Here is a 21850-nt window from a genome sequence, read left to right on the forward strand (position 1 = left end):
TACTCAGTTAAAATGTAAAATAACCTACCTTAATAGTTTTGGTAACTCAGACCTTGATTCACAATATTGGTGGTTCTCTCTTGCTGAAGGCTGTCTAACCTGATGGAATAACGCCTACATGTGTGACTGATTTTAGCCAACGCTCTCTGTCTTCTGTTCTTCCTAACAAGTCACGTGTTGTCTTATTTACATACACACCTGTGGGCAGTGATGAACTGAGCACCACTGCTTATTTGACTGTATATCCTATCAAAACACAGATGTACAAAATGCATATGCTGTATGAACGCACATGCACACAAGAAAACACACACAACCACACGCACACACATAAAGTCAAATATACAATTTCAACCTGCTCAGGTATTTGCATTTCGGCCTGAGCATAAAGGGAAGCATCATCACTCATATCACTCAGCACCTGTCTGTCCCAGCCACAGGTTAATCCAGCCACCTGCAAGGGCTGACTCTTTCACCTTACATTATCAAAACATCTCTCTTTAATTGCAGTGAATACAGTATATGTAAGGGTTCCTCAATAAAATAAGATAAATATTACTATAAACTCAGAAAAAAAGAAACGTCCCTTTTTCAGGACCCTGTCTTTCAACGATTGTTATGAAAAATCAAAATAACTTTACAGTTCTTCATTGTAAAGGGTTTAAACACTGTTTCCAATTGTTACGGCTTTCTAGATGTGAAGGAGAGTCGGACCAAAATGTGACGTGTAGATTGCGATCCATGTTTATTAAACTGAAGCAACACGAATCTAAATACAAACACTACAAAACAATAAACGTAGCGAAAACCGAAACAGCCTAATACTGGTGCAAATAAACACAGAACAAGGACATCAGGACACTAAGGACAATCACCCACGACACACTCAAAGAATATGGCTGCCTAAATATGGTTCCCAATCAGAGACAACGATAAACACCTGCCTCTGATTGAGAACCACTTCAGACAGCCATAGACTTAACTAGAACACCCCACTAAGCTACAATCCCAATACAAACACACCACTTACAAAAACCCATGCCACACCCTGGCCTGACCAAATAAATGAAGACAAACACAAAATACTTCGACCAGGGCGTGTGTTGATGATGAACTACTAGAGAGGGAGACCAAATCAAGACGCTGGACAGAGTGGAATCAAGTATAGCAAAAAGGCAGTTGATTAAAGTCAGAGATATCTTGTCCTGCAGTTAAGCGTGCACGGACCTAGTCATATGGCTCAGAAGGAGTCAGCTGAAAATGGTGCTTAAACAGAGTGTGCAGCGGATTTTGTACATAGAATAATGTAGGTGGAGTCTCGTTGTGTCGTCGCTCTTAGCCAAAGCAGGAGCCCCATTGGTGCACAGCAGAGTCCTCTGCTCTAGGCACCCGACCAGTAGAGGGGAGTAGAGTGTGAGTGTTTGTGCTCATGAAATGTCTGTGTGTCAAGGAGGCGGGAGATAAGGGGAGCTGGCAGTATCAGCGTTAGGCTAAGGTGTTTCCTGTTTATGCAGGAGTGCATGCAGGGTTCAATGTCAGTGAAATAGTTTGGCACTCTAAGCTCGTTAGTGTTGCAGGATGTTCTTTGTAGTTTGCAGGGGAGTATATTTTGAGCGATGGCAGCCATGTGTCCTTGTCTTGGGCTTTGAGTGATGGCAGCCATGTGTCCTTGTCTTGGGCTTTGAGCGATGGCAGCCATGTGTCCTTGTCTTGGGCTTTGAGTGATGGCAGCCATGTGTCCTTGTCTTGGGCTTTGAGCGATGGCAGTCATGTGTCCTTGTCTTGGGCTTTGAGTGATGGCAGCCATGTGTCCTTGTCTTGGGCTTTGAGCGATGGCAGCCATGTGTCCTTGTCTTGGGCTTTGAGTGATGGCAGCCATGTGTCCTTGTCTTGGGCTTTGAGCGATGGCAGCCATGTGTCCTTGTCTTGGGCTTTGAGTGATGGCAGCCATGTGTCCTTGTGTCACGAACCGGCTCAAAGCCTGTAAGAAAGGGAGACAACGTGGAGATAAGGAGTAACAAAATATATATTTATGAACCAAAGCAACTAAGGAAAATATACAATGGTGTGTGTAATCAGTAGTGTAAGTGAGTGTTTTGCATGAATGTGATAATGCAGGGTGTTGAAAGGTGCCAATGCAAACAAACAAAAGGCCACCAAGAACCACAACACAATCTACAAAGGTGTCTGCATGGAGAGAGTCTCTTCCATGAATGTGGAAGAGGTCTATTTATCCTGGGACACACCTGGCCCAGGTGTTTCCCATGTAGCTGACGACACTCCCCAACTCCGCCCACCGGCATCCTAACAAGGAAACAAGAACAAACACAGAATACGGCAGACAGAGTGGGAGGGTCGTCACACCTTGTCTTGTGCTTTGAGCGATGGCAGCCATGTGTCCTTGTCTTGGGCTTTGAGCGATGGCAGTCATGTGTCCTTGTCTTGGGCTTTGAGCGATGGCAGCCATGTGTCCTTGTCTTGGGCTTTGAGTGATGGCAGCCATGTGTCCTTGTCTTGGGCTTTGAGCGATGGCAGCCATGTGTCCTTGTCTTGGGCTTTGAGCGATGGCAGCCATGTGTCCTTGTCTTGGGCTTTGAGCGATGGCAGCCATTTGTCCTTGTCTTGGGCTTTGAGCGATGGCAGCCATGTGTCCTTGTCTTGGGCTTTGAGCGATGGCAGCCATGTGTCCTTGTCTTGGGCTTTGAGCGATGGCAGCCATGTGTCCTTGTCTTGGGCTTTGAGCGATGGCAGCCATGTGTCCTTGTCTTGGGCTTTGAGCGATGGCAGCCATGTGTCCTTGTCTTGGGCTTTGAGCGATGGCAGTCATGTGTCCTTGTCTTGGGCTTTGAGTGATGGCAGCCATGTGTCCTTGTCTTGGACTTTGAGTGATGGCAGTCATGTGTCCTTGTCTTGTGCTTTGAGTGATGGCAGCCATGTGTCCTTGTCTTGGGCTTTGAGTTATGGCAGTCATGTGTCCTTGTCTTGGGCTTTGAGCGATGGCAGCCATGTGTCCTTGTCTTGGGCTTTGAGCGATAGCAGCCATGTGTCCTTGTCTTGGGCTTTGAGTGATGGCAGCCATGTGTCCTTGTCTTGGGCTTTGAGCGATGGCAGTCATGTGTCCTTGCATGAAGTCTCTAAGCTTGGCTGCAGACACTGGGGCTAGAGTTATCTGAGGACAACTGTTTTAGCTAGAACGTTGACTAACTAGTGATGCTTGATATATGGATTATTTATATAACACGTGACGCCAATGCATGTTCAATGAACCATAGACAATTAATGAACATGCACCTGTGGAACAGTCATTAAGACACTAACAGCTTACAGATGGTAGGCAATTAAGGTTACAGTTATAAAAACTTAGGACACTAAAGAGGCCTTTCTACTGACTCTGAAAAACACCAAAAGAAAGATGCCCAGGGTCCCTGCTCAGCTGTGTGAACGTGCCCAAGGCATGCTGCAAAGAGGCATGAGGACCGCAGCTGTGGCCAGGGCAATAAATTGCAATGTCTGTACTGTGAGACAATGGAGCGTCCGTCATGGTCTGGGGCGGTGTGTCACAGCATCATCGGACTGAGCTTGTGGTCGTGGCAGGCAATCTGAACGCTGTGCATTACAGGTAAGACATCCTCCTCCCTCATCCTGACATGACTCTCCAGCACGACAATGCCACCAGCCATACTCCTCGTTCTGTGCGTGATTTCCTGCAAGACAGGAATGTCAGTGTTCTGCCATGGCCAGCGAAGAGCCCGGATCGCAATCCCATTAAGCACGTCTGGGACCTGTTGGATCGGAGGGTGAGGGCTAGAGCCATTCCCCCAGAAATGTCCGGGAACTTGCATTTGCCTTGGTGGAAGAGTAGGGTAATATCTCTCAGCAAGAACTGGCAAATCTGGTGCAGTCCATGAGGAGGAGATGCACTGCAGTACTTAATGCAGCTGGTGGCCACACCAGATACTGACTCTTAATTTTGATTTCTAACCCCCCCCTTTGTTCAGGGAAAACTTATTCCATTTCTGTTCGTCACGTCTGTGGAACTTGTTCAGTTTATGTCTCAGTTGTTGAATCTTGTTATGTTCATACAAATATTTACACATGTTAAGTTTGCTGAAAATAAACGCAGTTAACAGTGAGAAGAGGTTTTTTTTTGCTTAGTTTATATTTTTGTTATTGTTTGACATAAAGTAATACAATCTCCAGTAAATCAAATCAAAATCATTTTATTTGAGGAAATCTGTTAGCAAGTATTGCCACACATAAATAGAGAAGCATATGTGATCGTATTCCAGTGTATTCACGGTTTGAAATGATTGGGTCCATACCTGCGAAATGTGAGATGAGATTCAAGGTGATCAGAGGCAATTAAGCACAACTGACGGTACTAATGAGCTGTTTGAATTGAAAGAAATCCCACAATAGAGAACAATTAAGGAAACCTACTCCTGACTCGTTTATTCCACCTTTCCACTTTAGAGTGACACCAAATTACTTGGTCTGCTCACACACGATTATTTCATTTAAAGTGAATTATAAATACTCATGTAGTTGGATGTAATTCATATTTTTTTCTGATTCTGTAATGGCTTTCTTCTGTTGAAGGAGGAGCGGACCAAAATGCAGCGTGGTACTTTTGAGACATATTTATTGAATGATGAAAAAACACGAACAATACAAAAACAACAAACGGAAACGTGAAAACCTAAACAGGCCTATCTGGTGAAGACACAGAGACAGGAACAATCACCCACGAAAACACTCACAGAATATGGCTGCCTAAATATGGTTCCCAATCAGAGACAACGATAATCACCTAACTCTGATTGAGAACCGCCTCAGGCAGCCATAGACTATACTATACGCCCCACAAAAACCCCAAGACAAAATCAACACCACAATAACCCATGTCACACCCTGGCCTGACCAAATAAATGAAGATAAATATAATATTTTTCGACCAGGGCGTGACAGGACCCCCCCCTAAGGTGCGGACTCCCGGACGCACATCAAAACAATAAGAAGGGTCCGGTGGGGCGTCTGTCCATGGTGGCGGCTCCGGCTCCGGCGCGGGACCCCACTCTATTAATGTCTTAGTCCCCCTTCCTCGCGTCCTAGGATAGTCCACCCTCGCCTCCGACCATGGCCTAGTAGTCCTCACCCAGAACCCCACTGGACTGAGGGGCAGCTCGGGACTGAGGGGCAGCTCGGGACTGAGGGGCAGCTCGGGACTGAGGGGCAGCTCGGGACAGAGGGGCAGCTCGGGACAGAGGGGCAGCTCGGGACTGAGAGGAAGCCCGGCACTGAGAGGAAGCCCAGCACTGAGAGGAAGCTCAGCACTGAGAGGAAGCTCAGCACTGAGAGGAAGCCCAGCACTGAGAGGAAGCTCAGCCAGGTAGTTGGATCCGGCAGTTCCTGGCTGGTTGACGGTTCTGGCAGATCCTGGCTGACTGGCAGATCTGGAAGAGTCTGGTTGACTGGCAGATCTGGAAGAATCTGGTTGACTGGCAGATCTGGAAGAGTCTGGCTGACTGGCAGATCTGGAAGAGTCTGGCTGACTGGCAGATCTGAAAGAGTCTGGCTGACTGGCAGATCTGGAAGAGTCTGGCTGACTGGCAGATCTGGAAGAGTCTGGCTGACTGGCAGATCTGGAAGAGTCTGGTTGACCTGCGGATCTGGAAGAGTCTGGCTGACTGGCGGATCTGGAAGAGTCTGGCTAACTGGCAGATCTGGAAGAGTCTGGCTGACTGGCAGATCTGGAAGAGTCTGGCTGACTGACGGATCTGGATGCTCCATGCTGACTGGCGGCTCCGGCTGCTCTATGTAGACTGACAGCTCTGGCGGCTTCTTGCAGACTGACAGCTCTGGCTGCTCCATGCAGACTGGCAGCTCCTTGCAGACTGACAGCTCCCTGCAGACTGACAGCTCCTTGCAGACTGACAGCTCCTTGCAGACTGGCAGCTCCTTGTAGACTGGCAGCTCCTTGCAGACTGACAGCTCCATGCAGACTGGCAGCTCCGGCTGCTCCATGCAGACTGACAGCTCTGGCTGTTCCATGCAGACTGGCAGCTCCATGCAGACTGACAGCTCTGGCTGTTTCATGACTGACAGCTCTGGCTGCTCCATGTAGACTGGCAGCTCTGGCTGCTCCATGTAGACTGACAGCTCTGGCTGCTCCATGTAGACTGACAGCTCTGGCTGCTCCATGTAGACTGACAGCTCGGGCTGCGCTAAACAGGCGGGAGACTCCAGCAGCGCTGTAGAGGAGGAAGGCTCTGGCTGCGCTAAACAGGCGGGAGACTCCAGCAGCGCAGGAGAGGAGAAAGGCTCCGACAGCGCTGAACAGGCGGGACGCACTCTAGGCCTGATGCGTGGTGCTGGCACTGGTGGTACTGGGCCGAGGACAGGCACAGGAAGCCTGGTGCGGGGAGCTGCCACCGGAGGACTGGTGTGTGGAGGTGGCACTGGATAGACCGGACCGTCCAGGCGCACTGGAGCTCTTGAGCACTGAGCCTGCCCAACTTTACCTGGCTCGATGCCCACTCTAGCCCGGACAATACGAGGAGCTGGTATGTACCACACCGGGCTATGCACCCGCACTGGAGACAGCGTGCGCTCCACAGCATAATACGGTGCCTTCCCGGTCTCTTTAGCCCCCGGTAAGCACAGGAAGTTTGCGCAGGTCTCCTACCTGGCGTAGCCATACTCCCTGTGAGCCCCCCCCCCCCCAGTACATTTTTGGGGCTGACTCCCGGGCTTCCTAGCCAACCGTGTTCCCTCGTATCGCCGGCTCCTCTCTCCGACTGCCTCTGCTCTTCTAAGTGCCTCCACCTGTTCCCATGGGAGGCGATCTCTTCCAGCTAGTATCTCCTCCCAAGTGTAACAACCTTTGCCATCCAAACGTCTTCCCATGCCCATTCCTCCTTTCGCTGCACCTGCCTGTTACAACGCCGCTTGGTCCTGTTGTGGTGGGTGATTCTGTAACGGCTTTCTTCTGTTGAAGGAGGAGCGGACCAAAATGCAGCGTGGTACTTTTGAGGCATATTTATTGAATGACGAAAAACACGAACAATACAAAAACAACAAACGGAAACGTGAAAACCTAAACAGTCCTATCTGGTGAAGACACAGAGACAGGAACAATCACCCACGAAAACACTCACAGAATATGGCTGCCTAAATATGGTTCCCAATCAGAGACAACGATAATCACCTAACTCTGATTGAGAACCGCCTCAGGCAGCCATAGACTATGCTATACACCCCATACAACCCCAAGACAAAAACACACCACAATAACCCATGTCACACCCTGGCCTGACCAAATAAATGAAGATAAATATAATATATTTGACCAGGGCGTAACAGAAACGGCACCACCTGGTAATCAAAGTTACTAAATCACAAGTAACATTCCAACTGGACGAGTTCCTGCTCTTGCAAATGTTAGCAGTTTGCTGTAGATGCGATTTCCAGGTGAGATGTGTTTTTTTCCTTTGAAACATAGAATTACATGTATTGTGTTAGAACAGTATTATTAAAGGGAAGTGCAGTGCAAACCTTGTAAGGAGAGAAGGCCTGTGCATAAGCTCTCCTAATGAAGTGGGACATTACTCGAGCAGAGGAGAACAGGCAATGGCGGTTGTTGTTCCCATACTAATAAAGGCCCCAGCAGCAGAGAGCAGGCCCGGCTGTGGTTCCCTCACAGAGGCAGGCTGTGCCCAAGCAGAGGAGAGCAGTCATGGCTGCGGTGGTCCCCAACTGAGGCAGGCAATTCCCCCAGTGTAGGAACCAGAGGAGGTACCAGAGAAGGCCCCGAATCAGGTCCTAACCGTAGACCCAGGGTCAGGGCCAGATCAGGAGGAGGTGTTGGTGAGTCCAGGGAAGATGGTGGATCAACTTGGACCACAGAGCAGAAATAGACCACAGAGCAGAAGTGCATCTGGGATATGACACTGGGTGGCGAATTCTGTGTGATCAGCACTGGTGAGGCCGTTGTGTCAGCTCACAGTCACGTCGTGGGTTGAGTCCAGCGTTAGCAGGACAAGGACTGGAGGTGGGTCAGGTGGTGCATGCTGGAGAGAGGCATCCTGGACACCCCGAATGGGAACCAGGTCTGTGGCTGGGTCAGTTGAAGCTGTACTGTCAGTAGCTGGTGACAGTGGTGTGGGCTCAGATCAAGGCTGGACCAATCATCGGAGGTAGCAGCAGACCGTTCCGGTGCTGCTATAGGGTCTTCTAGTGCATGAACAGGCTGTGAGTCAAAGGTAGACGGGGCTTCTGTCGCTGGCTACGGCTCGCCAGGTAGTTCCATGTCCAACAGCATAGTCAAGCAAGTACATTTCTTCCCCCCATTTTCGGACCACTAAACAACTGTTGATTTAGAACCACAGAGAGTAGTCACAAGTGGCATAGAAAACAGGAGCTGCCTCCACTATTCAACCACCATTTCGACTTCAACATTTCAACATCATCAAACCACCTCTGCTTAGTCTAATACAGTGACAACTAAAAGATTTAAAAAATAATTTAGTCCAATCAACATAAGCCTAATATGATGTGGCTGTCCATGGTTCTGGTTTCTGTGTGTGTCTGGGGGGGTGCGTGCTCATTCGTGCAAGTAGAAAAACATGTTGACTCACCCTACTTGTAGAGAAACACCAATGCCATCCTCCTCTATTGAATGTTGAGGAAATGATCTATCAATCTGCCATACAGTACATGCTTTAATTTATTTTTTTGTCCTAGGCTACCTGGCTAGAATGCTTGGAAAAGTGTGTAGGTGAAAACAAGCTAAAATTAAATCAAAAGGTTTGCTGTGTGCATTCACTCTGTCTTCCTCCTCCCTGGGCCTGCTGTTTCAACATAGCACCAATAATCTGTCTGTCTCCCTGCCTTTCTCCAACTTTCCTCGCAGTCTTTACCTTTTGTAGGATGTGAAACTACACAATGTTATAACAATACATCATTTTGATACATTGTAAAACATGTAGTATATTCCAAGACTCTACCCCAGCCAGGTGCAAATTGGGGGAGGGACACAACAAATAAATAGTTTTGCATGTGTAGCTCTACCACAATCAATTGGTATGGCAAAAATAATCTCTGCTCAGAGGGCCTGACAGGCCCGTCAGCAGCCAGCCCCAGGACCAGCCCGTCAGAAGCCAGCCCCAGGACCAGCCCGTCAGCAGCCAGCCTGTCAGCAGCTAGCCCCAGGACCAGCCCGTCAACAGCCAGGACCAGCCCGTCAGCAGCCAGGACCAGCCCGTCAGCAGCCAGCCCATCAGCAGCTAGCCCCAGGACCAGCCCGTCAACAGCCAGGACCAGCCCGTCAGCAGCCAGGACCAGCCCGTCAGCAGCCAGGACCAGCCTGTCAGCAGCCAGCCCCAGGACCAGCCCGTCAACAGCCAGGACCAGCCTGTCAGCAGCCAGCCTCAGGACCAGCCTGTCAACAGCCAGCCTCAGGACCAGCCCGTCACACAGCCAGGACCAGCCTGTCAGCAGCCAGCCCCAGGACCAGCCTGTCAACAGCCAGGACCAGCCTGTCAGCAGCCAGCCTCAGGACCAGCCTGTCAACAGCCAGCCTCAGGACCAGCCCATCAACAGCCAGCCTCAGGACCAGCCCATCAACAGCCAGCACCAGGACCAGCCCATCAGCTACCAGCTCATCAGCAGACTGCAGGAAGAGAGATATGGATGTCAAATTCTTTGAAATTGAATGGTCTTCTTGCCCAAGGAATGAGCCACCCCACATGGCTGCCAATGTGATAAGTATACAAGCAGGGCTGACGCGGATGGCGGTTAATCATGTGCAGGACAAAACATCTTCTTTTGAACTGTTCATCCCAGACACCACCCAGAAAATCATTCTGGACTGCATTCATTTGTAGAGAAGGTGTGTTTTGGAGAGAGATGGAAGGGGATGGGCCAAACTCATTTACATGCATGCTTTGGGGTTCTTATTCTTGCTGGTGTTTTCAGATCCAATGGGGAATCCACAGAATCCGTGTAAGATACAGACACTAGCAAAGAACTTTTCAGTGCAACATTGTCTTGGAACAATTCCACAATATTTCCAGGATTATGCGCTTCGATAACCGAGACACCAGACCAGCTCGGTGGCAGAGAGACACGCTAGCTGCAATCAGGTCAGTGGGACAAGTAGAGGCAGTAGAGAAGCTCCATAACAGAATGGTTGATGGTGAAGATCTCCTGGTTCACCAGGACAGAAGGGCCGTCCTCCACCAGCCACAGGTACCAGGTGTTGGTGACCATAACCAGTAGGCAGTTGAACACCTCTGTGGATCTGGAGAGGTTTAACACTTAATGTAAAACGAGTTTTATCATCACAGGAAGTAAGCTAATATTCATGGATAGACAATCTTATTATTACAAATTGATTGAAGTTACAGTGGTTTTTCATGACAAGGTAAGAAATGTAGTTGTAGTTCATTGTACCATCTGTGGTTTCTTCTAGTCGGGGAAGAATGTGTGTCTATACCTCTGTACAGGGGTTAGAATGTGGCATCCACAGTATGGTTTGAAGAGTTCTCAAAACAAGATGACACTCATTTAGACTAGCATGTATTGACTTTTGAATTGATGTGCATCCGTCATTAAAATAGCTGATGCTAAAGAGAGAGTTCAGGAGGCTCTTTTTCTACTTCCTGAGCATTTGTATGTACCTGTATCCTATTTGAAGATTGGTAGAGGTAGTTTTGCAATCTTTGTGTACAGCTCTCAAGCTACCTACCTACAAATTACTTCATACTGGATGCAGATACATAACAATGGTATCCACGGGTTCCTTTGACTCTCGATAAGTATATAAATGCCATCATTAACAAAATCCTGAACCATCCCTTTAACGTCAAGTGTGTCCACATTTATTCCAGTGTGGATGGAGTCTAATGACTTTGTAGGAGTGTCCACTGTCAGGGCAAGAATGTTGCGTATCAATAACAGCATTAACCATGTGTATGTGACCAATACAATTTGATTTGAACATTAGCCAAGTGTCATGCACAGTCCGTCCCCACACATTTAATATAATGCAACCTTAGTGACAGACAAGGACACTAAGTTCAAAGCATGTCACGTTCTAACCTTAGATCCTTTGTTTTGTCTTTGTTTTAGTTGGTCAGGGCGTGAGTTGGGGTGGGCAGTCAGAAAAACAAACAATGTTGGTTTTTGAGTTTGGCTTGGTATGGTTCTCAATCAGAGGCAGGTGTCGTTAGTTGTCTCTGATTGAGAATCATACTTAGGTAGCCTTTTTCCATCTGGGTTTTGTGAGTGTTTATTTTCTGTTTTGTGTGTACTCACTAGACCGGACTGTTTCGATTGTTCGTTCTTCCTAGTTATTATTTTGTTTAGTGTTCAGTTTTCATTATATTAAATATCATGAACACGGGCCACGCTGCACCTTGGTCCTCACCTTCTTCCACCGACGACAGCCATTACAAAGCAATTGACTAAACAAACCAGAATTCACTATAATGCTAAACAAGTGATGCAGCTTTACTGTATTGTTTGGTTGCCCCTTTAACAAGAACTCTATTGCTACATGCCACCAAATTAAAACAATCCAAACTATTTTAAAAACTGTACTTTTAGTGCCGGCAACTGTAAGTCTAACATGTCTCTGGCCATCTTCAGCATGGTAGCATTCCTTCTCTGAGGTGTATCAGGGGTGAGACCATGACACTGAAGTTGTTAACAATTAGCATTAATGGGATGACATTGCAGTTGTAGTAAAGTCTGGATGACACAGTGGCATAACCAACGACAACCGGGATGGAGCTCGCCAAGACAATAACATGATAATTCCCTGTTTCTTCTCTCCCCCTCTGCCCCCCTCTACCTCTCCTGGACCAGGCTGCTTCAGCACACGCAGGATGAAGAAGCAGCAGAAAGAAATGACGTCCAAACCAATGCAATAGACACTGATGAGCACATAAGCTGTGATTTTTTTTTTCAGAACCCATTAATAAAGGGACAGGAGAACATGCGTAGGCTAACAGCAACACCCAGACCATGGTTGACCACGCAACACAGACCCAGCTCTGGATCAGGGGCCTGCAGGTCCAGGAGAGGATATAGAGGAAATAACCCGCCTTCTGTAAAATGATATTCTGGTTGAATAGGAAGCTGACCACATTAAGGAGACCCTGGACACAGAATACCAGCTCCACTGCATACAGGTTGATAGGGAAGACCTGGGTGGGTTTGAAACTTCCAGTGAGACTTCCACTCAGAAAGAACCAGAGGCACCAGACCAGAGATGGCGTCCCCAGGAGGAAGCACGGAGCCTGGGCAGCAAAGAACAGCACTGACCCATCATAGCCATGGTCAAAGCAAACATCCCAGTTGTCAAAATACTGATACAATATACTGATGCAAATACATTGATATACATAGGTCTACCGTTGTCTATAACAACATTGCGCATTGTCTCAGAAAGTCTGAATTAAGACATGAATAGGTGATAATATACTCAGTGATGTTTAAATGTAAAAGAAAATAGCCTCTTTTTTTGTGTAACTCGTACCTTGACGCGCAACTGTTCTCTCTCCTTCTCTCTTCAATGTACCTACATGTATAAGTGATTTCATGCAAAGCTCTCTGTCCTGTGTTCTTCCTAGCAAGTCACGTGTCGTGTTATTTACATACACACACCTGTGGGTGAATTGAAACCATTTTATTTTACTAGAAATCAAAATGTATCAGGAAGGAACAAAATAAAGATTTATTTTTTTCTATTTAACCTTTGTTTAATTTAACTACGCAAGTCAGTTAAGGACAAATTCTTATAATTCTACCACGGCCAAATCCGGACGGCGCTGGGCAAAATGTACGCCACTCTATGGGACTCCCAATCACGGCCGGATGTGATGCAGCCTGGTTTCGAACCAGGTACTGCAGTGAATCCGATTGCACTGAGATGCAGTGTCTTCGACCAGATCAACAAAATGCAGATGCTTGCACACACACGCACACACACAGAGATGGAATTTCAACCTGCTCAGGGATTAGCATTTTGGCCTGAGCAGAAATGGAGGCATCACCACTCATATCACTCATTGTCCGAATCCTATGCTTTCCCATAGCATAACCCTACAGCCACCATGGGACACTCTGTTCACAACATTGACATCAGCAAAACGCCATACACTTGGTCTGCGGTTGTGAGGTCGGGTGGACGTACTACCAAATTCTCAAAAATTACGTTAAAGGCTTATGGTAGAGAAATGATCATTCAATTATGTGACAACAGTTCTGGTGGACATTCTTGCAGTCAGCATGCCAATTGCACTCTCCCTCAACTTGAGACGTCTTTGGCATTGTGTTGTGTTATAAAACTGTGCATTACAGAGTGGTCTTGTATTGTCCCCAGCATCACGCTGTTTAATCAGCTTCTTGACATGCCACACCTCTCAGGTGGATGGATTATCTTGATAAAGGATAAAATGCTTACTAACAGAGATGTTAACAAATTTGTGCACAACATTTGAGAGAAATAAACATTTTGTGTGTATGGAAACATGGTACCAACAATTTACATGTTGCATTTGCCTTTTTATTCAGTTGATATAGAACATCACATAGAAGTAGAGGAGCAACTGCTATACAGGATGTAATACCAGTTCAAATATGACTCAGCAAAGTGAAAATAGTAGTATATGTTATTGGGGTTACATTTTGTCAAACCAAGCAAAACAGTCAGGAATAAGTTGGAATGGTGAACATGAGTTGATAGTAAAATCTCACAATGTAACTCCCTAATTTCACCTACATTAACGGCTATACAATGACAAATACAATGAACATTTCACACCAATCAACCCCTTAATCCTCTTCCCCACTTCTCACACTGTTTAGTTTAACCAGAAACCACTTACTACAAATGTCAAGACCTCAAAATAGCATGACTAAAAGGAATGGAACAGAGTGATAACCTGAGAAATGAAAGACAACCATGCCCCCACAGTGGTTATGCTTCTCTTTAACCCCCGATAAAGGGCAGTTTCCCAGCCCTGTGGAGGTAGAGGAGGGGCTGAGTAAAGATACCCAACACCCTGAAGGAGAAAGTAATGGGGGTCAGAATACACCTGAATGATCTCAAAGAAATATGATCCTGAAGAATAGCCCTGATGATCGTAGGAGAGTAGTTCAGCATCAAGGTCAGCAGGATGATCTGTGCCCTCCCTCCTCTTTTTAACCCTTACTCTCCATCCCTCCATCCTCTGGACCAGTAATAATGCTAAATTAATAGGCCTAATCTCCAATCTAGCCACCCCGTCCTGATACGAATTGTATAACTAATAAAACAAACAAACATTCACAAGTGATGACGCTTTAGTTAATGCAATATTCCTTTGGGTCATCCATTTTTGGACTTTCAAATGAATGATATATTCCCATTGGATCTTGAAATATATTACTTAGAAATGCCTCATGAGCTTAGTTCAACTGTCACACCCTATCAGAACCTAAAATAAGAGCTTGTGTAACTCCTTTGTTTGTAAAATAAAAAACAACATCAATGTAAACCAACATCTAAAAACCTGATGAAAACGATCATTTTGATATCATGGCTGGTCAGTCCTGGCATCCATAGCTCTGTCTATGAATTAAAAGTTGCTTTTTACAAAAACAATGGTAGGGACTGACACTTTGTTGTTTGATTGCCCATTTAACAACATTTGTTAAGCTTATGCTATGTATCTAACAACACTCTATTGCTACAGGTCACCACATTAAAACAATCAAAACTATTTAAAACTATTTATCAAATTAAGTACAGAAAATAGTACACAAATCCTTCTACATCTTTGCCATGTCTTTGTATGTTTAAAGTACAGTTGCAGGCACTAAGAAGTTAGGCTGCGCCGCGGTATTGACAGAAGAATTTTAATTCAATGCGTATTTAATAAAACGCTTTATCATCTCCTAGCAATAGTGCCCACACCTGTAAGTCTAATGTGTCTCTGTCCCTCTTCGGCATGGCAGCTTCCCTCTCTGTAGAGGTGCATCAGGGGTGAGACCAGGACACTGAAGATGTTAACAATCAGCAAAATGTTGATGACATTGCAGTTGTAGTCAAGACTGGATGAAAAGGTGGTCAAACCAACAACCACAGGGATGGAGCTCGCCAAGATGATCACCAGGTTGGTTAAGATGATCTCAAAAGCTCTCATCTTATGTGGGTCTGTCGTCCCCTGTTTCTTCTCTCCCCCTCTGCCCCCCTCCACCTCTCCTGGACCAGGCTGCTTCAGCACACGCAGGATGAAGAAGCAGCAGAGAGAAATGATGGCCACCCCAAGGCAATATACACCACTGAGCACATAACCTGAGGTTTCTTCATAACCAACTAAAGAGATGGAAGAACATGCAAAAGCGAGCGACAGCAGCCAGACCAGGGTTGAACACACCACCCTGTACCTCCGGAGTCTGTACTTGAGGAAAGCCACAGGTTTGGCCACCGCCAGGTATCTCTCCACACAGATGCAGCTCTGGATCAGGGGCCTGCAGGTCCAGGAGAGGCCATAGTGGAAATAACTAGCCTTTTGCAACATGATGTTCTGGGTGAGGTTGCTGACCACCTCAAAGAAACCCTCCACACAGAATACCAGCTCCACTGCAAACAGGTTAACAGGGAAGATCTGGGTGGGTTTGAGACCTCCAGAGAGACTTCCACTCAGAGAGAGCCAGAGGCACCAGACCAGGGCTGGCGTCCCCAGGAGGAAGCACATGGACTGGACAGCACTAGTAAGCACAGGCCCAACATAGCCCTTGTTAAGGCAAGCATTCCAGCTGAAGTGTGTGTGGTTTCCTGAAGACGCATTCATCCTTATGGAACAATATCTTAGCCCACTGAGATAGAGGGGAGATGACAAGTTATGACTTTATGTTTTAATATGTTATTGGCAAAATACTGATGCAATATACTGATGTCAACAAACATTAAAAAAATACTTAGATATACGTAGGTCTACTGTTGTTATGTCAGTCAAAGTATTGTGCATTGTCTCAAAGTCTGAAAGACAAAATGAGATGGAAAACGGTTAGCCGAAGGTAACATGTTATAATGTAAAATAACCTACCTTAGTTGTTTAAGTAAATCAGAGCTTTCCTTGTGATATTTGTGGTTCTCTCTCCTGCAGAAGGATGAGTCCAACCTGATGGAATAAAAAATGCATGAATGATTTTTGCCTAAGCCACTTGTCCTGTGTTCTTAACAAGACACGTGTTATTTAAATACACACCTGTGGGCGTTCATGAATTGAGCACCATTGAATGATTAGTTTACAGCAGGTTTTTTTATTTGACTAGAAATCCTATCAAAACAATAAGATGCACGCACCAACACACACACACACACAAACACACACACAGAGAGGTGCAATTTCAACTTACTCAGTGATTTGCATTTCGCGGCCTGAGCAGAAATGGAAGCATCATCAGTCATATCACTCAGCACCTGTCTGTCCCAGCCACAGCTTAACCCAGCCACCTGCAAGGGCTGACTCTGTCACCTTCCATAATCAAATCATATGGACTTCAGACATACACCGTATTAGTCTGTTGTTTGGATTCTGGGTTGCTCTGTAATTGCATAGCGAATACAGTGTAGGTTTGTACTTATAGGTCAACCATATGTGATATATTCAATAAAAAAAACATACATTCTACGTTTAAACACACATCATTTCTGAAACAAGTGAAAGATTTTTATGTATTTATGTATTTATCGTTAAAAAAACTATTTAAAAACTATTTAAAGATAATAGTACAGAAATAGTACTATGTACTATATAGAAAGTGTTAACACTATGTAGCCTATATAGAAAGTGTTAGTACTATGTAGCCTATATAGAAAGTGCTATATAGAAAGTGTTAACACTATGTACTATATAGAAAGTGTTAGTACTATGTAGCCTATATAGAAAGTGTTAACACTATGTACTAGAAAGTGTTGTACTATGTAGCCTATATAGAAAGTGTTGTAGTACTGTGTAGACTATATAGAAAGTGTTAGTACTATGTAGACTATATAGAAAGTGTTAGTACTCTGTACTATATAGAAGTGTTAGTACTATGTAGCCTGTATATAGAAAGTGTTAGTACTATGTAGCCTATATAGAAAGTGTTAGTACTATGTAGCCTATGTAGAAAGTGTTAATGTGTGTTGGTAATAGCTTCTACACAGTGAGTGAGGGGAAGACCTTAGCTAGGACATCCATCTCCCTTTCACCCCCTCCCTGTCTCTCAACCCAACACTGTGACAGCTGACTACCCCAAAGAAGCCCCCCCGTAGCCCCACCTTTCTTCCTCCACATGCCCCTTCCTCCCAATGCCCCGTATCCCACCATCCCACCCCCAGACCAAGGAAGTGCATCAGGGCATTCCTCCCCTGGCTGGTGTGAGGCCCCCTCTTCCTCCATGCTCTGTCAGCCTGGCCCTGACTGATGCACCTCTTACTCAGCTGTCTGGCTGGAAGGCGATACTTCACCTTCACATGGTTAAGGTCCTCTAGTCCTCTGCTTGACCTGGAATCCCCTCAACATATCCACATTGGCTGCCCCTTTGTAGCCACCAGTCCAGCAGCTTTTTGTCACATGAGGACATAAAGTGATGTCTATGTGTCTGTGATTATAGAATGAGGATGCAGTAGAGGGTCTGGAATGGTCTGGGTAGGTTCCCTGTACTAAGCTTACACACGGGGTCAGCATTGGGTCTTTATTAGTTTCCATCGAGTTCTGTATCGTATGTATGGTTGTGTCAACAGAGCTACGTAAAACAGCTGGGGGCTGAGAGTGTGAACAGGAGGGAGGGAGGGAGGGAGGGAGGGAGGGGGAGGGAGGGAGGGAGGGAGGGAGGGAGGGAGGGAGGGAGGGAGGGAGGGAGGGAGGGAGGGAGGGAGAAACAGAGTGGAGACAGTTGTGGGTGAGGAAACATGGGGCAGAAAGAAGGACTGACAGAAGATGAGCAAACTGAGTGACATAGTGAGGAATGAGAGAGAGGGGAGAAAGAGGTAGAGGGAGTGAATGAGTGCCAGTGAGAGAGGGACCAAGCAAGGAAGCGGGACGAACAGCGAACCATGGTCACTTCATCATGAACTGCTTTGGTTGCACATGGATTTTTCTCAACGGAAATGTTACAGACGGAAATCTCTGTTCTCCAACCATGAACTAACGTTGTTTGTTCTCATTTTACCTCTTTTGTTCTAAATGTCCTCAGAGGCTGGACAATTCAACTACAACAAGACGAACATGTGTTCCCGAATAATCTAATTCTGTCTGAAGATTCTGAAGACTCAAGATTCTGAAGACAGCTATACGGATTACTGTTACTTTGATCTGCCTGGGTCGACAGCTGTCCTGGATTGGCCTGTAGTCATTATAGACCCGTGTTAACTGGACCTGTCCTGGATCGGCCTGTAGTCATTATAGACAAGTATTAACTGCAGCTTTTCACTGGGATCTGGACCCATTGGTCTGTGCGTCCCAGCCAGTCCAGCCAGGAGATGCAGAAGAACAATAAGAAGAACCTGGTCCAGAACATGGGCCAGCAGCAGAGAGCTCTAGCTTGCACAGCCTTGACAAAACCAGGCAACAAGTGAGTCAGGTCAGGGTTCAGGGGTCAGAGGGTATAGTACAGGGGGTGAAGGGTAAGGGGACTCAGGGTCAAAGGGGTGAAGTGCATTGTAAAGGGATCTGGGGGGGATGCTGTTTTGGTGCGCTCTGTAAATAACGCAGGCATCCGTTTGCTTTAGGTGTGTGTACACGTGTTTGTTGTGGGATGGCATTTGTGCTGAATACCAGCACAGCTTTTTAGATGGTCTTCTATCGTGTTTGTTTGTGGTCTAGAATGAAACACTACCAGTACTACTCTACCTTTATTGCTGCCTTTACTACCAATCACAACTGGTACTTGATTCATTTCTGATCCTTGAAAGAATGAAGTTTGCACAGTCGCTAATTCAGCCACAAAATAATTGAGTACAGTGACTTGGCTGACAGCGCCGGGTCGGCGCACTGTGACTCAGCTAGTAATTCTATACTCAATGACTGTGGTAGTGCAACGCTTTAACTCAACTGCTAGAGTAATACTTTGTGGAATTCCTGCTGAATCTTCTATCAAAGTGATCAGGTCAAATTTAGCCCAAACCTTTTGTCATAAAGTGGTGTAAAGTGTTGACGGGTGGTTTATTACCAACTTTTTAAGTCATTTTTTAATGTACTGCTTTTTTTATGTAAGTCTTTTCATGTTTCTGTTTAGAAATGACAAATACTGTATGTATATATTTATATATATATATATTTAGCATGGCCATGGCTGTGGTAATTGTAATAGAAACATTGGGCTGTTTTGAACAGTTGTAGGGTGGTATGTGGTGAACTAGATGTTTTTATATACTGCAGACAGCTGCGAGCCGAGGACCAGTCCCCATAGGCTCCAACTTGTCATCAGCCTTTTATTGTCAGTCCCACAGACAGTAAGTTCCTAATGTTGCCCCATCCAACGGCTTAAGTCAGTAAATGCTTAGTGCACAGTCAGAGGAGCATCACATAACAGTAAATGCTTAGTGCACAGTCAGAGGCGAATCACATAACAGTAAATGCTTAGTGCAGTCAGTCAGCACAGGAGGCACATCACATAACAGTAAATGCTTAGTGCACAGTCAGAGGAGCATCACATAACAGTAAAGTAAATGCTTAGTGCACAGTCAGAGGCGCATCACATAACAGTAAATGCTTAGTGCACAGTCAGAGGAGCATCACATAACAGTAAATGCTTAGTGCACAGTCAGAGGAGCATCACATAACAGTAAATGCTTAGTGCACAGTCAGAGGAGCATCACATAACAGTAAATGCTTGCACAGTGCTTACAGTCAGAGGAGCATCACATAACAGTAAATGCTTAGTGCACAGTCAGAGGAGCATCACATAACAGTAAATGCTTTAGTGCAGTAAACAGTCAGAGGAGCATCACATAACAGTAAATGCTTAGTGCACAGTCAGAGAAGCATCACATAACAGTAAATGCTTAGTCAGAGAGGAGCATCACATAACAGTAAATGCTTAGTGCACAGTCAGAGGAGCATCACATAACAGTAAATGCTTAGTGCACAGTCAGAGGCGCATCACATAACAGTAAATGAGACCACTGACAGCCAACCCAGTCAGTCGGTGATGAAGGACAGGGGGGGTAAATAAGTAAACAGACTGGCAGAAAAACAGTTTCAGTACCGTGACCACATGTAATAAAATATCCAGATGTGGGACAACAGGAGGATTTTGCAGGATATTCACAGTTTTGGCCGCATAAGATATTTGATTTGTTTGACTATTCAGCTAACCATCCTAAAGTCTCACAAGACATATGTTGGTGTGTTTGGTGTGACAGTAACGTTGTACTCTGCCAGTGTATTTGGTTGTGTTATGTAGGATACTAACTGATCATTATGTGATCTTCCAAGACATTGATTCAGCTTTGATCTAACTTGACTAAATGAGCACCCTTGTGAGAAGTGGCTGAGCGACACTCCGGTGTACTCAGGCAGCACTACAGCCCAGTACTCAGGCACTACAGCCCTGGTGTACTCAGGCAGCACTACAGCCCTGGTGTACTCAGGCAGCACTACAGCCCTGGTGTACTCAGGCAGCACTACAGCCCTGGTGTACTCAGGCAGCACACAGGCAGCACTACAGCCCTGGTGTACTCAGGCAGCACTACAGCCCTGGTGTACTCAGGCAGCACTACAGCCCTGGTGTACTCAGGCAGCACTACAGCCCTGGTGTACTCAGGCAGCACTACAGCCCTGCACCGAATGAGCCCTAATTGAAGCTAATTGAAGCGAAGCTACTCTTTTGCCTCATGCAAAATGTAGTGATGGAGAAACAAGAAACCACATGTGTTTATGAAAATCTTGCAACATGTGGCCAAGGAAACAATTCTGGTTGGTCTCAGGGAATGTAAAACGGGATCGAGTGAATTAGCAGTGAATGAGAGCAAGACAAATGTGAAATGACCTTATATCCTATTTTGCAGTCTGATACAGCTATTTGCTTACTTTTGTTGCTCTTCATCTTGGCACACTTTTGTAAGTAGCATAACTGTCCTCTCCAAGTTTAGCTGGAATTTAGCCTCAAATAGTTTGAGAATTTGTTGATGTTAGGTCTATGACATTGGCCCAACGTCTGGTCTTGCGCAGAATATCAGATCTCAACAATGACTGGAGAAGTGTTTTTTACATCACCAGTACCACATCCATATCATATACAGTGCATTCGGAAAGTATTCAGACCCCTTGAATTTTCTATATTTTATTATGTTACTATGTTATTCTAAAATGGATTAAATTGCTCCCCATCCAACCTGACAGAGCTTGAGAGGGTCTGCAGAGAAGAATGAGAGAAACTCCCGAAATATAGGTGTGGCAAGCTTGTAGCATCATACCCAAGGATGGGGAGTGTCGCTGCACAGCTATTTTCAAGTCTCTCCAGAGCTGTTCGATTGGGTTCATGTCTGGGCTGGGACACTCAAGGACATTCAGAGACTTCTCTCAAAGCCACTCCTGCGCTGTCTTGGCTGTGTGCTTAGGACCGTTGTCCTGTTGGAAGGTGATCCTTTGCCTCCGTCAGGTTCTGACAAAGTACAGATCTCTCTGTACTTTGCACCGTTCATCTTTCCCTTGATCCTGAGTAGTGTCCCAGTTCCTGCCAAAAACATCCCCACAGCATGATGCTGCCCACACTACGCTTCACCATAGGAAGGGTGCCAGGTTTCCTACAGATGTGACGCTTGGCCAAATTCAGGCCAAAGAGTTAAATCTTGGTTTCATCAGAACAG

The sequence above is a fragment of the Oncorhynchus masou genome, chromosome 20 (assembly GCF_036934945.1).
Source record: "Oncorhynchus masou masou isolate Uvic2021 chromosome 20, UVic_Omas_1.1, whole genome shotgun sequence".
Classification (NCBI taxonomy): Eukaryota; Metazoa; Chordata; class Actinopteri; order Salmoniformes; family Salmonidae; genus Oncorhynchus; species Oncorhynchus masou.